The sequence below is a fragment of the Mauremys reevesii genome, linkage group 4, assembly GCF_016161935.1.
Source record: "Mauremys reevesii isolate NIE-2019 linkage group 4, ASM1616193v1, whole genome shotgun sequence".
Lineage (NCBI taxonomy): Eukaryota > Metazoa > Chordata > Testudines > Geoemydidae > Mauremys > Mauremys reevesii.
The window spans coordinates 15,908,455-15,924,170 of NC_052626.1; the positions used below are offsets into that span (position 1 = coordinate 15,908,455).

The 15,716-nt window shown below is 41.2% G+C and overlaps 1 protein-coding gene across 9 annotated transcripts in view; it reads right to left on the minus strand.

The window, feature by feature from the left end:
* ESR2 (estrogen receptor 2) overlaps window positions 1–15,716 on the minus strand; it is a 175,387-nt gene that overhangs the window by 156,386 nt on the left and 3,285 nt on the right. For 5 of the 9 annotated variants that reach the window (XR_005597560.1, XR_005597562.1, XR_005597561.1 and 2 more), the window contains exons 1-3: window positions 13,406–14,062; window positions 13,071–13,266; window positions 11,680–11,996 (exon numbers count right to left, since the gene is read on the minus strand). The exons of 1 other annotated variant lie outside the window; for it this stretch is intronic. The gene's annotated coding sequence lies outside the window, so the exon portion shown is untranslated. Of the gene's footprint in view, window positions 1–3,825; window positions 3,973–11,679; window positions 11,997–13,070; window positions 13,267–13,405; window positions 14,064–15,716 lie in introns of those variants that run through there. 3 more of the 9 variants (XR_005597563.1, XM_039534658.1, XM_039534660.1) reach the window with 3 other exon arrangements.

Genomic DNA, 15,716 nt, shown 5'->3' on the forward strand with positions numbered 1-15,716 from the left:
TATGCAGAATTTTAAAATAATGTGTGCAGAATTATTTCTTTTTTTGGCACAGAATTCCCCCAGGAGTAAAAGAAAGGGCTTTTGGTCTTAAAAAGGCTGACTTCAAAGAGGGGCAGGGAGATGGCAAGCCTTGTGGGAGAGTTGGAAAAACTTTGGCTTACTAGGGGAACATAAGACTGATGGACCTCTGGTAAGCTTTTAGCATGCACATAAGAACTTTTTTTTTAAAAAGTGTTTGATCTGTAATGCATAAATGTATTTTGCTTTGTGAAGACTGGATGGTAACTGGTCTACACTGTTGTAGCCCCTGGGAAGAAAGATTGACCACAGGTGCTGGATCTCAATCAGATCTGTTGGGGAAATCACAGTGAGGTGCAGAGGGACTGCAAGCCTAAATTCCTGGTCTGGAGGGGAAGAGACAACTCTCCACCCAAGAGAAGTGACAACGAAGAACCCTGAAACCTTTAAGTGGGTGCCCTTGAGGAAGGCCAGGTGGGGGGAGGGTGATCAAAGGTGCAGTTAACCCTGAAACTGTGACCCACTAGATCAGTGTTTTCAAAATTGTGAGTTGTGACCCCCAGTAGGAACATTGTATTACAATCTGCATAGATGGTACCAAGGCCAGACAGGACAGGTAAGACCTGCTGCCTTGTCGCATGCCCCTAAAGACCTATGACTTCACTATTTAATGCACTGTCAAGCTCTTGATGCTAAGAAAATGTCTGAAAATCTATACCATGTATATCAGGAAGCTGTTAATGAGCTCCCTTAAAGGTTGCCCTGTATATACACTCAGTTTTTTGCATTGCTCTGTGATGACATGGATTCCCTTCACCAGCAACTTGTTTTACAATTAAATCAGGTGATTCAAGTGTTAAATTGACTCTGAATTAAGAGCAGAAGTGCATGTTTCTAGAAGGATTAGCAATATTTCCTTGCCAAAGCCTTCAACAGTTTAATTGGGTGTCACACACAGTCTACCTGAGCAAATTATCCTAATGAACTAATGTCTATACTGCAATAAAACACTCACAGCTGGCCCATGTCAGCTGACTTGGGCTTGTGGGGCTCAAGCTGCAGGGTTCTAAAACTGCAGTGCAGACAGAAAGGCTCAGGCTGGAGCCCAGGCTCTGGGACCCCGCAAGAGGGCAGTTGTTTCAGATTCCATTAAAGAAACTGGAAAGACAAGCAGAAACCATCAAAGATTCATAATTTATCATTTCAGGGAATTTCAGACTCAGCTGCGGGATTTTTTTTTATTATTTTTTTTGGATGACCCACAAAGGGAAAGAGATGGATCACCAGCAACATCACCCAAGGTGTTGATTTGCGCCACCACAAGAGAAACAGACATATCCTATGACAAGAGCCTGCACTTGACTTTCCCTGTCCACAAATTTAGCAGATTTTAGCTGTCTTTGAAAGAGGAAAGAACCCAGCTTTAGTTGCAGAAGCAATGAAACTTCCAAACCCATTTTCACTCTCTCTCTCTCTACAAGACACATTTCTCATCTATGGTTGTAATACTTCATTTTTCTTTCCATCACCTGGCACTCAAAAATGACTTAAGAATGAGTTTTCACCAATTCCTCCTTTGTCTTTCATCAACAAGATGGATGAGTATCACATTGAATGGGAAGAGGATTTAAAAAGTTGTACTTGCTTTAGAATTAAATTTCATTTATTTGAAACTTCATAATTAGTTATTTCTGATAAGGTTACAGTTACACAATTTTGTCTGCTTGTAGACAGGATTAGAGGTCTTGAGGGATGGGGCTGTAAAGCCTCTCTTAGTCTGGAAGGGCATCACCAACTCAAATAATTTGGGAAGCCATAAACTAAAATAATACTGATTTTAAGACTCAGAGAGTGGGGATAGGTCTATATCAAATTATGACCTCTATGTTCTACAGTGTGTGGGAAAATTAGCTCTGTGATTGCACAAGCCTAGAGATGCCCAGTGGCAGGCATGTGTACTGCAGACCTACCCAGAAAACTGTATGAAACCTCATTGAAGGACTATGCTGCACTGCAACGCGGAATAGGAGGGTGAACTGCAGAGTGCACCAACATGTTGCACTCTGCAGCCCATGTAGACGCAGCTGTTCCTAGTTTGTCCTACCTATTTCACATTAATGTAGTTCTGCTTCAGACAGGACTATGTTCACATGAGCTAGGTACCTTTCGGTTCATGCCAGTAGCAGCCACACTGGGCAGTTAGAGCATAACACTTTGGTGTGCTCTGCCATCAACTTTGAGTGCCTCCCAACTACTACCCTCCCCCCTCCGCAAGGGTTTTCTACACAGAGAACTACCTGGGGAGGCGTAAGCATGACTAGGGTAGTACCGGAGCATCCCAGTGGAGTACATGGCAAGGAGACACAGACTCTACTTAAGAATGGGATGCTGCTCTGTGCAAGGCAGCCAACCATCACCATATGTAAGAAGGACTTGCAGGAGAGACTCTGCCCAGCCTGGAACACTAACAGACATTGGTCCCACCCCTTCAGAATAGGTGTAGTTGCATTTGGTATTTCCAGATATTTTGCCGCCCCAAGCACGGCAGGCAGGCTGCCTTCAGCATCTTGCCTGCGAGAGGTCCCTGGTCCCACGGATTCAGCAGCACGCCTGCAGGAGGTCTGCCGAAGCCACGGGAGCAGCGGACCCTCCATAGGCATGCCGCCAAAGGCAACCTGCCTGACGCCCTTGCAGCAACCGGCAGAGCGACCCCCGTGGCTTGCCGCCCCAGGCATGCGCTTGGCATGCTGGTGCCTGGATCTGCCCCTGCTTTCACCGCAGATTTGACAAAATGCAAAGAAGGTATTAATGTGTGATTTCTAAAGATAGCTACAGCACTCAACCCAAGGTTTAAGAATCTGAAGTGCCATCCAAAATCTGAGAGGGACGAGGTGTGGAGCATACTTTCAGAAGTCTTAAAAGAGCAACACTCCAATGAAGAAACTACAGAACCCAAACCACCAAAAAAGAAAATCAACGCTGGTGGCATTTGACTCAGATGATGAAAATGAACATGCATCGGTCTGCACTGCTTTGGATTGTTATCGAGCAGAACCCGTCATCAGCATGGACGCATGTCCTCTGGAATGGTGTTTGAAGCATCAAGGGACAAATGAAACTTTAGCGCATCTGGCAACACTGGCTACAACAGTGCCATGGCCATGCAAACACGTGCTCTCACTTTCAGGTGACATTGTGAACAAGAAGCAGGCAGCATTATCTCCTGCAAATGTAAACAAACTTGTTTGTCTGAGCAATTGGCTGAACAAGAAGTAGGACTGAGTGGACTTGTAGGCTCTAAAGTGTTTCATTGTTTTATTTTTGAATGCAGTTATTTTTTGTACATAATTCTACATTAGTAAGTTCAACTTTCATGATAAAGAGATTGCACTACAATATTTGTATTAAGCTAATTGAAAAATACCATTTATTTTGTTTTTTTACAGTCCAAATATTTGTAATCAAAAAAAGTGAGCACTGTACACTTGGTATTCTGTGTTATAACTGAAATAAAAATATTTGAAAGTGTGGAAAACATCCAAAAATATTTAAATAAATGGTATTCCATTATGGTTTAACAGTGTGATTAATCAATCACTTGACAGCCCTAATTCAGAGTACTGGACTGTACCAGACACACAGAAAAACAAACAGGAATTGGGGTTTGAGATATGTTGCTTGGGGGACTGCTAAGGAATGCTTCTATCCACTGAGGCCAATTTGATTTAGCCAAATACCACACAACTGAAGAAACGTTTTTTAAGAAAAGTAAACAAAAAAAATTCTGAGTCCTTGAATATCACTTACCTTCATTAATTTAAGACACTGAGTGCAGAATTCACAATTTCATTGACTTCCAAACCAGAGGATAGCATTAGTATCCAAGACTATGCAGAAACATTGTCCAAACTTTTAATGTTGTCCCCACAACCAAATAGGTTTCTGGTCTTTAAATAGCTCTATATTTTCAATCGTCTGCAGTATATTGGACAGTGAATATCCAAGATGCAGAGCAAGCAGAGAATTGGTCAAATAGGTACATAAGTAAATAATTAAACTATCTAAAACTACATGCAACTGAAAATTGCTGCTTATTGCAAATTACCTGTCTCAAGAGTTTTTTAAAATGTTTTGTACTAGGCAGCTAATTTAAACAGTGAACTTCTGCATTTTTGGAATTATCAGAATGAAAATACATGTTTTCTTTATTACCTGGAGCCTGAAACAGAAACAATGACTATACAACTTTTCCTAGAATATGCAACAACTTTGTAACCAAACAGTGGAGTGACGGATATCCTGATATGTCAGCCATTAAGGTTAAGTCACAAGATGCTCATTATTTTCTTGAGAAGTCAGACACTTTGAATGAAGAATTTGTCAGCCACATAGGACTAAGATGACCTCCTCTCCCCCACCTCAAATTTAACTCCCTTCGAACTATAGTAAAATAGTCACTTTTTTCCCTTGCTGATTCAGTAAACGTATATTCCACTATCACACAGCTTAAGCTGTTCAAAAAATTCTCGCAATAAATCCTACATGTATTATTTTGCTGAATTAAAATGTGCTGTATCATGCAGTGATAAGAAGATAAACAATCCTCCGAAAAGGTGATCATCAGCAGAGGAACATCAGACCTATCCTTTTCGGGTAACAAATCTAAAAGTATTCTCCCACATCAATTTGTCAACAAAACAGGTTTTAGAACAAATTGATAATTATACAGTAGTAAGTCACCAGAACCAGATAGTATTTCACCCAAGAGTTCTGAAGGAACTCAAATATGAAATTGCAGAACTAACTGTGGTAAAGTAACTCATTGCTGAAACAAGCCTCTGTACCAAATGATTGGAAAATAGTAATGTAATGTCAATTTTTAAAAAGGACTTCAGAGGTGATCCTGGCAATTACAGACTGGTGAGCCTAATCCAGTAATGGGCAAATTGGTAGAAACCAGAGTCAAGAATAGAACACGGTAGGAATAAATGTTCAGTTTCCACAATGGAGATGGGTAAATAGCAGCATCTCCCAAGGATCAGCACTTGGACTTGTACTGTTCAACATATTCACTAATGATCTAGAAAAGGGAGTGAACGGTGAAGTGACAGAAGTTTGCAGTTGATACAAAATTACTTAAGATAGTTATGTTCAAAGCTGATTGAGAAGAGGTACAAAAGGATCTCACAAAACTAAGTGACTGGGCAACAAAATGGTAGATGAAATTCAACCCTGATAAATGCAAAGTAATGCACATTGGAAAAAATAATCCCAGCTACGCATATTAAAATGACGGGTTCTAATTTAGCTATTGCTACTCACGAGAGAGATCTTGGAGTCAGTGGGTAGTTCTCTGAAAATTTCAGATCACTGTGCAGCAGTGGTCACAAAGGCTAACAGAATGATCGGAACTATCAGGAAAGGGATAGAATATAAATCAGCAAATATCATAATGCCACTATGTAAACCTATGGTGTGGCCACACCTTGAATACTGTGTCCAGTTCTGATCTCCCCATCTCAAAAAGGATACAGTGGAACTGGAAAAGGTTCAGAGAAAGGCAACAAAGATGATCAAGAGTATGGAATGTCTTCCATATGAGGAGACTTACAAAGATTAGAACTGTACATGTTATAAAAGAGAACACTAATGGGGCATATGATAGAGGTCTATAAAATCATGTCGGGGGGGGGGGGGAAATGTGATTTATCCTTTCCCACAATACAAAAACCCTGGGTCACCTGATGAAATGAATAGGAAACAGATTTAATACAAACAAGACAAACTACTTTTTCACACAATGCACAATTAACGTGTGGAACTCATTGGCATGGGATATTGTGAAGGCCAGGAGCATACCTGGGCTCAAAAAAGAACTAGATAAGTTTATGAAAGATGGGTCCATCAATGGGTATTAGCCAAGATGGTCATGGATGCAACACCATGGCCAGGGCAACCCTAAATCTTTGACTACCAGAAGCCAGGATGGGAAGACAGGGTGGATGTCTTGTTGTGTATACTTCCCACCACTCCATTGATCTGACAGTGCGGCAGTTCTTATGAAAGTCACTCTTTATGCATAGTATGGAACCCCTACTCACTGGTTGTTTTATAACATACATCACTCATTAAGAAAGCAACATTACATGCCTCATTCTCCGGGCACACCCTAACTGCATAGGGTTTGTTACACCTAATCTTCCTTGGGTATCTAATGACAAAACTATTTGTCAAAGAATTTTTTTTTCAGAAAGTGAAAAGCAAGAATGAAGATAACCTTTTCAGATTTCAGATCCAATCCTGTAAGAGGCTGAGCACCCTAATATCTGAAAGGGTCAGGACCATAATGAAGAAAATATTTAGCCAAATGGAAAAGCTAGTTTGCAATTTGATATAAGGGAATACAAGTATTTTGACATAAATGTCTGGCCTTGGAGTTACAGGGGGCACTGGCAACTTCAGGGAGCTCTCTCTACAAATCTTAACAGTATGTAAACGTCCAGTGGATGAACAGTTGTAGCAAGACCAACTTCACTCCCTGCTGGGAGCAGCTGAAGCAAGACTGGCAGTAGATAGCCACAAACTGGCACAGGGGCTGGATTTTGTTGATAATATCATTTTCTTTGTTTAGCCATATAAAAATATAAAGTTGTATAGTATTAGTATAGTTGTAAACTATACAATATTTGTAACATGAGGAAAAAACAGATCAGGAACGGAGAATCATTCCCCATGTACAAAGCTATCTAGTAAATCAAGTGTACAAAATTGTATTCACATAAAACCAACATTAGCAATGTTGTTAGTCAAACCAGACAGACCTTATTAAAGTGCTGAGAGGAAAAATATATTTCAAACACATGAAGAAAAAACATAAGATCCCAGGGAGGGAAAAGATATGGCACCATAGCCTCTGCTGTCCCTTCTCTCAAAGTTTAAGACCATCAGAGTCAGGGCCACCTGGCAAGACTGGAGAGAGACTCCCCTGTCCTCCGCTTCTGACCAGGTGCCATCAGCAAGTAGAGTTTAAGATCTAGTTCAAAACCTATTGAAGCCAATGGAAAGATCTTCCATTGACTTCAATGGACAATGAACCAGGCCCTAAACACAGGTGAAAACCTACATACTTTGGTGACTAACAGCCTATAAACAACTTGACTGGTTAGATACCACGGGACTCATCCTCAGCTAACATAAGTTTGTGTAATTCTATTAACTTCAATAGAGATATGCCAATTTATAGCAGCTCAGGATCTGGCCCAATAGCTCCAAAATGTCCTACGAGTAAATTCTGGCCCCACTGAAGTCAATGGGAATTTTTCCATTGACTTCGATGGGCCCAGAATTGCTCCCCTGAATGACTAACTAGACGTGGGACACTCAGACATCAGGAGTATACAGCAACTTTTTATCATGGGCTTGGATCATCTTGACCTTAAACCCAGGAATCATTCTTCTCTTACCTCTGTTTCATGCTCCTCCAGGAATCCTAGTATAAAATTTCTTTTAATTTTAGGGCGGGGGGGAACCTTACCCTTTCAAATTAATATTTTTCCAATTTAAAATTGGAATAGTGTGTGTATCTTTCCCCCCAGATGTACTGCCTTAAATATCTTTGGATGTCTATCACCATTCATACTCATATTAACTGTAACTGCTTGAGGCATTTTTAAAAAGTTAGTTAATTTAAAATGTGCACTTATGATCCTACAGTTGTAGCAGTCTTCCCTAGTTACAGGATGAACTGGCTTCTATGCTAGATTTATATTTCCTTGTTTCAGGATGGGGAATTAAGAACAGCACTGTACCTCTTTCTCTTTCCAGACCATCAAGGAAATACCCTCCTCCTAAATAAATAAATAAATAAATAAATAACCCACACACACACACACTTTGAGAAGGGTTTCTATTATTGTCTGTCTTCACTGCTACAAATAAAAATAACAAACCATTTTGGATTATGCTGTGAATAATCTTAAAACATTTCTACTAATTTTATTACTGTACTTATTTTATTAAGCAATTAACACCTAGAGCCTTGGCCTCTTAAAATATATTCAACATTGTTATATTAGACTACTTCAAATCATCTGTCTGTGCAAGACAAAAATATTAAAGGCAAGAGGCCCTGATCCATCACTACCAGTCTTTCTGCGATACTGCTGCACCTTTTGGAAGCTGTGCACCAACCTCATGCCTTTTCATGTGACTGCCAAGCTTTTCAAGGTGCACCGTCATTCTGGAAGGAAGCATACCCAGTGTGTGTAAATTACATACTAGAAGTACACAAGGCACTTTAGGTTTTATGTAAGATGTCAGCAAAATGGGGCTTTTAAATACAAAGGGTTGCTTTAGCCCTAACTGCAAAAAGCAAACAATATCAAGGTGTTATAATAAAAACATAAAACATTGACATTTCATGTCAATTGGAAAAATGTGTGTAGTTTTATTTCATATTTCAAATGTAATGTAATTTATTTCAATGTACTAATCTACTGCAAATACTGTTACACTTTCATAGCAAAATATATACAACTCAAGCACTAAAAAATTCAAGACTTAATAAACTTTGCCAAAATTTTGTTTTAATTTCACCCAAATTACTTTTAAAGTAAAGCTATGTAATGGTATTTGCTAAACAAGACTTGTAACTTGAAATACATCCATTTTGCAATTATCTTGATTTATTTACATCACTGTTCTCAGCAAGACACCAAAAATACCATTTTAATACATATTTTTGAAACCTAGTATCATCTTTTTCAGAACCATTTAGTCACATGAAAATCTAAGTATTGCTCGCTCTTGACTACACAAAGAAATTACTAAGCAACTATGTTTTATATGTATGTAACACATAGTACCATATATAATTTTAAATTAAAAATAGTGTCTAATATCACCCATATTTAATGGATAGAATAAAAACTTGGCAGACTTTTAAACAGTTATTGGACAGCCGTGTGCTGTACCAAATCTACAGCACTAACAAACCCTACCAGGAAAACAAATCTAACAAAATAATGGGTAAAATCCTGATCAGATTGAAGTCAGTGGGAATTGTGTCATTTGCCAAGAAGTTAAACTACAGACTAGAACAGGGGCGGGCAAACTTTTTGGTCTGAGGGCCACATCAGGTTTCCGAAATGGTATGGAGGGCCGGTTAGGGGAGGCTGTGCCTCCCCAAACAGCCAGGCGTGGCCCAGACCCTGCCCCCATCTGCTCCCCCCTGCTTCTCGCCCTCTGACTGTCCCCCCCAGGACTCCTGCCCCATCCAATCTCCCCCTGTTCCCTGACAGCGCCCCCACCCGGGACCCCTGCCCCATCCACATCCCCTGCTCCCTGTCCCCTGACCGCCCCCGCCACCCCATCCAACCCTTCCTCTCATTCCTGACTGCCCCCTGGAACCCCTGCCCTATCCAACCACTCCTTCTCCCTGTCCCCTGACCACCCCTGCCCTTGACTGCCCCCCCGCCACGCCATCTAATCCCTCACCTCCTTCCTGACTGCCCCCACGGACCCCTGCCTCCATTCAACCCACCTGTTCCCCACCCTCTGGCCACCCCACCCCCTATACCCATCCCCACCCCCTGTCCAGCACCTGAACTCCCCTACCCTTTATCCAACCCCCACTGCTCCCTGCCACCTTACCGTGCTGCCTGGAGCACTGGTGGCACTACAGTCGCACCTTCCAGGGTACCGGGACAGGCAGTTGCACTGCCTGGCTGGAGCGAGCCACACCACCATGCAGCACAGAGCACTGGGTCAGGCCCTGGCTCTGCAGCTGTGCTGCCTGGCGAGAGCTAGCAGCCCTGCAGCCTAGAGCATTGCGCCAGGGCGAGCTGAGACTGCGAGGGAGGGGAGATACACACACACACACACACACACACACACACACACACACTACTGTATTTTCCACTCCGTGCATCTGATGAAGTGGGTTCTAGCCCACGAAAGCTTATGCTCAAATACATTTGTTAGTCTCTAAGGTGCCACAAGGACTCCTCATTGTTTTTGCTGATACAGACTAACAAGACTACCACTCTGAAATCTGTCACCATGATTGAGTTACTTTGGGATTTCTGTTTTTTGGGCCTGATGATTTCTCTCTCTGTAGGAACAGATCAGCAGACTTTTCTCTGTGGACACTTCCTGCCAGTAACAGAAGTGTGCTGCAGACACAGATGTGTAATATGGAAGAGGAACACGGGGAAACTGAGGTAATATAAAAACTCTGCATGCTCGGGGATCATCATCCCTCTCTGTGGTAAGCCCCTCTTACTTGTACATACTTTGGAAGAGAGAATAAGGGTATTCCAAAGCTAGAGTTAAAAACAAAACAGAGCTGAAATTTAAACTTACGTGGTGTAAAGGTGAACATTATTTCTTTTAATCCACCCACCGTAAAATTGCTTTTCAATAGTTTAAATGTATATTTTCAAATACCATTAACATATTATAAGAATATTATCACTTAAAAATGCATACAGAAGCTCACATTTGTAGATGGGAATAATGCCACCCAGATAAATAAAAATATTTAGGGCTGCTCTGCTTAAGACTTCAGTTATTTCCTCAGGAAAATTGAAAATCAATTTTCATCTTCAAAATTATGAAATTACTGGTAAACAAATTAATTAAGATACTCATGGCAATAATTTTAAATCCATCTTCTCCGTAACTGCTTGGAATTTCAAGCATTAACATTGATCTTGAAATTCAAACTGGTTAAGAGAGACTGCTTGTTAACAGTAGCTTCCACCTGAATGCCTCCTTGTGGCCAGAGGTGCTTTTGCAGTGCCCTGCCTCTAGCCACTCCGTCTTATGGGCCCCTTAAGCACTGCAGAGTCTTTGTTATGGCTTACAGCCAGGGCCAGTGCAAGGATGTTTCACGCCCTAGGCGAAACTTCCACCTTGCATACACACACCCCGCGGCAGCTACCCCCCCTCCACCCTGAGGCGCCCCCCTTGCAGCAGCTCCCCACCCCCCACCTTCCGCCCTGAGGCAGCCCTCCCCGCCCCAGCTCACCCCTGCTCCTCGCACGAGCACCCCGAGCATGCCATCGCTGCTTCACTTCTCCCGCCTCCCAGGCTTGCGGCGCCTAAGCTGATTGGTGCTGCAAGCCTGGGAGGCAGGAGAAGTGAAGCAGCTCACCCCTGCCCCGCCTCCTCTCCGAGCACGTCGTGGCCACTTCACTTCTCCCGCCTACCAGGCTTGCGGCGCCAATCAGCTTAGGAACCGCAAGCCTGGGAGGTGGGAAAAGTGAAGCACCCACGGCGTGCTTGGGAGGAGGCGGGGCAGGGGTGAGCTGGGGCGGGAAGTTTCCCTGTGTGCCGCCCCCCTGCCTTAGTTGCTGCAGGCGGCCCTCCCCGCACTCCCCTGCCCCAGCTCCCTCTGCCTAAATGCCAGCGGTGACCAGGGCAGACGAAGATCTGGCTGCCGCGGTCGCTGCTGAAGAAAATGGCGCCCCCTAAATCCCAGCACACTAGGCGACCGCCTAGGTTGCCTAAATGGTTGCACCAGCCCTGCTTACAGCACCCCTTTCTGGGGATGGGGTAACACTAAATGCAGTCAGAGTCCTTAATCACAAAATAATCAAACAAAGGCCACAATCATAAACTCTACCTGAAGCCAGCAGCCCTCCCATCCTATTTACTTACTCTTTCTCGACCAAACACATCCCTGCAGCTTCCTGCTGTCTTATATTAAAGCACCTAATTCCCCTCAGGTGAGGCTCCTCTTGTAATCAGGTCTAGTTTAGCCCCCAGGCTCTCCAGCCCAGGGCAAGCCAACCTGTTTCTACAACAAAATTGTAAACAAAAGTCAAGGATTTTTAAATCCCATACTGATTACCAATTTTTTTATTTCTCCTTTGAAGATCTCTAAGGAAGTTTTTAAGTGTCCAAGTACATGTAATGTTACTAGAGGTTTAATGATGCTGACAATACAGTCACCAAGAACTGATCCATGCCATATTCTAAAAATTAAAGGAAAAAATATGTCGTAATCTTGCATAGACAGAGTAACTATAAATTACATTTTTTCTTCAAATAGGAGAGGGGATAGAAAAGATGCAGGTTACATGCACAGGTAATGTATATAAATAATATAGATGAAATGCAGTTTAGAGAAACTTTTGTGAAAGCCCCTAAAACAGTGACTAAATATTGTGGGTTTAAAATCTGTGTATTGGACATTCAGAAATGTATTTGTTGGTCCAGTAAAAAATGCCATACTTCTATATTATCCATTTTTTCCTGAGAAACTATATGGTTACAACCTCCGTGATTTTGAGAGGGAGAAGAATGATAAGCATACTCAACAATTCCAAATCTGATTCTGTATAGTTTCATATTCAAATATAACTTACTTCTAAGTGTATTCACAACCATGCTTAACATTTTCCTTAATAATATGAACTATTTGCTCTTTAGGCTATTGTCTAGTATTTATGCAACTTTTTTTCCCAAGCCCCAATACTGTATCTACAAGACTTTTAAAAGTCCAAAGTTAAATTATTGTAAAGTTGCTTTAGCCCCCTCAGAAACTTGGGATTTTATTAAATGTCTCTAGGAATGAGAGACCAGATGATTCCATTCCCCCCCCCTTTTTTTTTTAAAGGCAGAACCATTATTTGATTTGAATGAGGCCCTGTTTAAGAATGATGGCTTGATATAGCCCTATGATAATATACTCTCCTAGCTTTAGTGTATTTCCCATTACAATACCAACACCTTATATTTTTAAAAGCATCCTTAATAAATAAAATGTCCCTCTTATCTAATTGGGAAACATTTTCAAACTACAAAATTCTTTATATTACAAAAATAAATTAAATATTTGATGGTGAAATCTTAATCATATTAAAGTATGAGGTAATCAGGTATATAAACACAGGTTTGTAGGAACAAAGCTTGAAAAGAAGGTTCAATACATCTTCTGGAATTTGATTTCCACACAATTGAGTAAGGGCCTGATCCAAAGCCAACTGAAATTTGTTTCTCAAATCAGAAATGTCTGTTTTCCCATAAATTGTGTGAAAAACACTCACCTTAGTTTCACTGCAGTAGTGCCATTGTAAAAAACTTTTGTTTAAAAAAAAATAAATCTTAAGTAATCTGTATAGAAAACTATTGCAAATGTTCCACGAAATCCTCAAAGAATTTCTGAAGAGATAATGCGTTAAAGGATCATTTATCTGCACAAACCGATATTTTTAAGAGCATAATCTTGTAATGGAATTAAACCTGTTAAAACAAACCCAAAAGGAAATGATATCACAGCACAAAAATTTAAAGATATTTTACTGTTCACATACCTAGTGGTTATCACAGAGCTTTTACAACATTTAAAAAAAATACACATTTGAGCTAATTCAGCACCTACCTGATATACACTTTTAAGGAGTAGAAAACCTGTTGTGCATCAGATAGCAATAAATGTAACTAGGGTTTTCATACAGCATTTCTGGATTTGTTTTCCTTCCTTATTTCAGAGAATCTTTAGCAGCAATGCCCACCACCACTTGAGGACTCAAATACCAATCCTTACAAAGCAATATGATGCCAGCTCATCTGTACAAGATTACACAGATACTCTCAATGTTTCCTTTCCCAGTGAAGGCAAGACTTCAAAATAAGTTCCTCCTCCTCCCTTCTGACATGACAAATTCAAAGGCTTGCCGTTCACTGTAATTAGAACTCCCAGATTGCATAAACCAAATATTCTCATATATACCAATGTAATTTGAATTATCAATATATCCAGCAGCATAAATCTTGACACTGATGTACAAATTAAACTTTAAAAGCTAACATTAGCTTCTTCTTTTTTTAAAATGAATGGAAACAAGCCCGACATAACTAATCTTTAGTTTGAACTTGCTCTTTTAATCACCTCACACCTTTCTGGTAATCCATATACTTGAAAAACCTCATTAGACAATATTGCAGTACATGCTTTTAACCTTTAAAGGAAAATAAAGAACCTGGACTTATTTTAGCAAAGTCCAGTTACAGGTCTTTTCAAACAGCAAGCTTTGCTGATGGAAATTAAGCCAGAAGCCCCATAGTCAATAGCTTCATAGTACTAAGAACTCATTTAGCACTTTTCATTTTTAAAGCACTTTATGAACATTAAAACAAGGGCCAGATTCTTATTTATACAATATTTATACTGTTCTGGCAGCATGAAGGGACCTGTAAGTAAAGTGATGTAAAGCAGGCTTTGGGCCAGATTTTTAAAAGTATTCAGGCATCTATAAGATGCAGATAGGCACCCTACTGGGATTTTCAAACACTCCTCTACAGGTTAGGTGCTAGCCACCTAACCTGATTAGGTGCTTTTGGAAATCCTATTAGGAGTCTATCTGTATCTTTAGGTGTACCTACCTTTGAAAATAAGGTTCTTACTGTAAATGAGAATCAGGCCCTCACTCTTTATAATATGTCTTTGGTTTTCAAAGGTCATCAGTAATAATACTGTTAGCATTAACACAAATTGAAAGTATTCCAGATAGGGAAGTCTTTAATGGCTCACATATTCTTTGGATAAGAGTGAAAGTGGGCTACATTCACCCAAAATGGCACAGGGAACAGCAGCATTTCCCTTCAGGTTTCTGTTTGTAATAGAGCCTAAGAGCCCAAGTCACAAACCAGGACTTCATTTTGTTAGGCACTATACAAACACAGAACAAAGAGACAATTCCTGCTTCAGAATTTACTGCCCCCTGGGACCCTTAAGCTAAATATAAAACAAGAGAAAACAGATTAAGACAGAGACAAAATGGAGTACAAGGGAATGATACAAAATAGTGAGGTCTTTGGGGGCTTCACAGGAACCCTGCCAGCAGATGCAGTTGATGTGCTGAATCCCCTATCTTTCCTGGTCAGTTTTTTAGTTGTGCTAACCACTGAAAGATCCTTCAAATTATTTTAGCTGAACCCAGCATGGGGGGGGGGAGAGAAGGGGTGAATTTGGAACAGAGGTACAATAATAAATACTAAGACATTTCTAAACTTAATGTCCATTTTTCCATCTGCAGTAAATTATGAAGATATTTCTGGGAAAGCTAAGGAGGACTATAAATCCTTCTGCCAACTATGGCACAGAAACTGTTGTTACTGTAAGTCCTATTTTACAACTGTTCTGTTGCACATCTTTATATGCTGACTCTTGGCAGCTCAGTATTAAGACCATTCCTGCTGGGGAGACTGACATATTGACCCATACTTGGGTTCACACAAATCCTGTTACTCTGCAGTCCCACTTCATGGATCCAGCTTTATCCTCATTTCACACTATCCTGCCTCTGGTCCAAACTAGGAAAATTCCCACATTGCAGACAGCAGGTGTTAACATGTGCAGCTGAAATGGTGCTGAAAACGGCTTGCCTGCAAGTGCAGACAAGACCAAACCAAGGCAAACAATTAGCCTTGCTCTGAGCAGTTTTTCGTGCTACTGAGATTCTCTCACAGCACTGTGATGCCTTGCTTATATACTGTTCTCTGGGGTCCCCACACCATCCTCAGCTGATGTGCAAGTCCAAACACAGCCCCCACAAAAGCCAGTATAAGGTCTAAGCCCTGGACCCCTCCCTGCTTTCTGAAGAGGGTACATAACCCCCGCCCCCGTTTTCCAAGAGGCTGAGGGGGTCACTCACCGGCTTCCCACCCTTCCCGGCTCTCCGAGGAGCTGC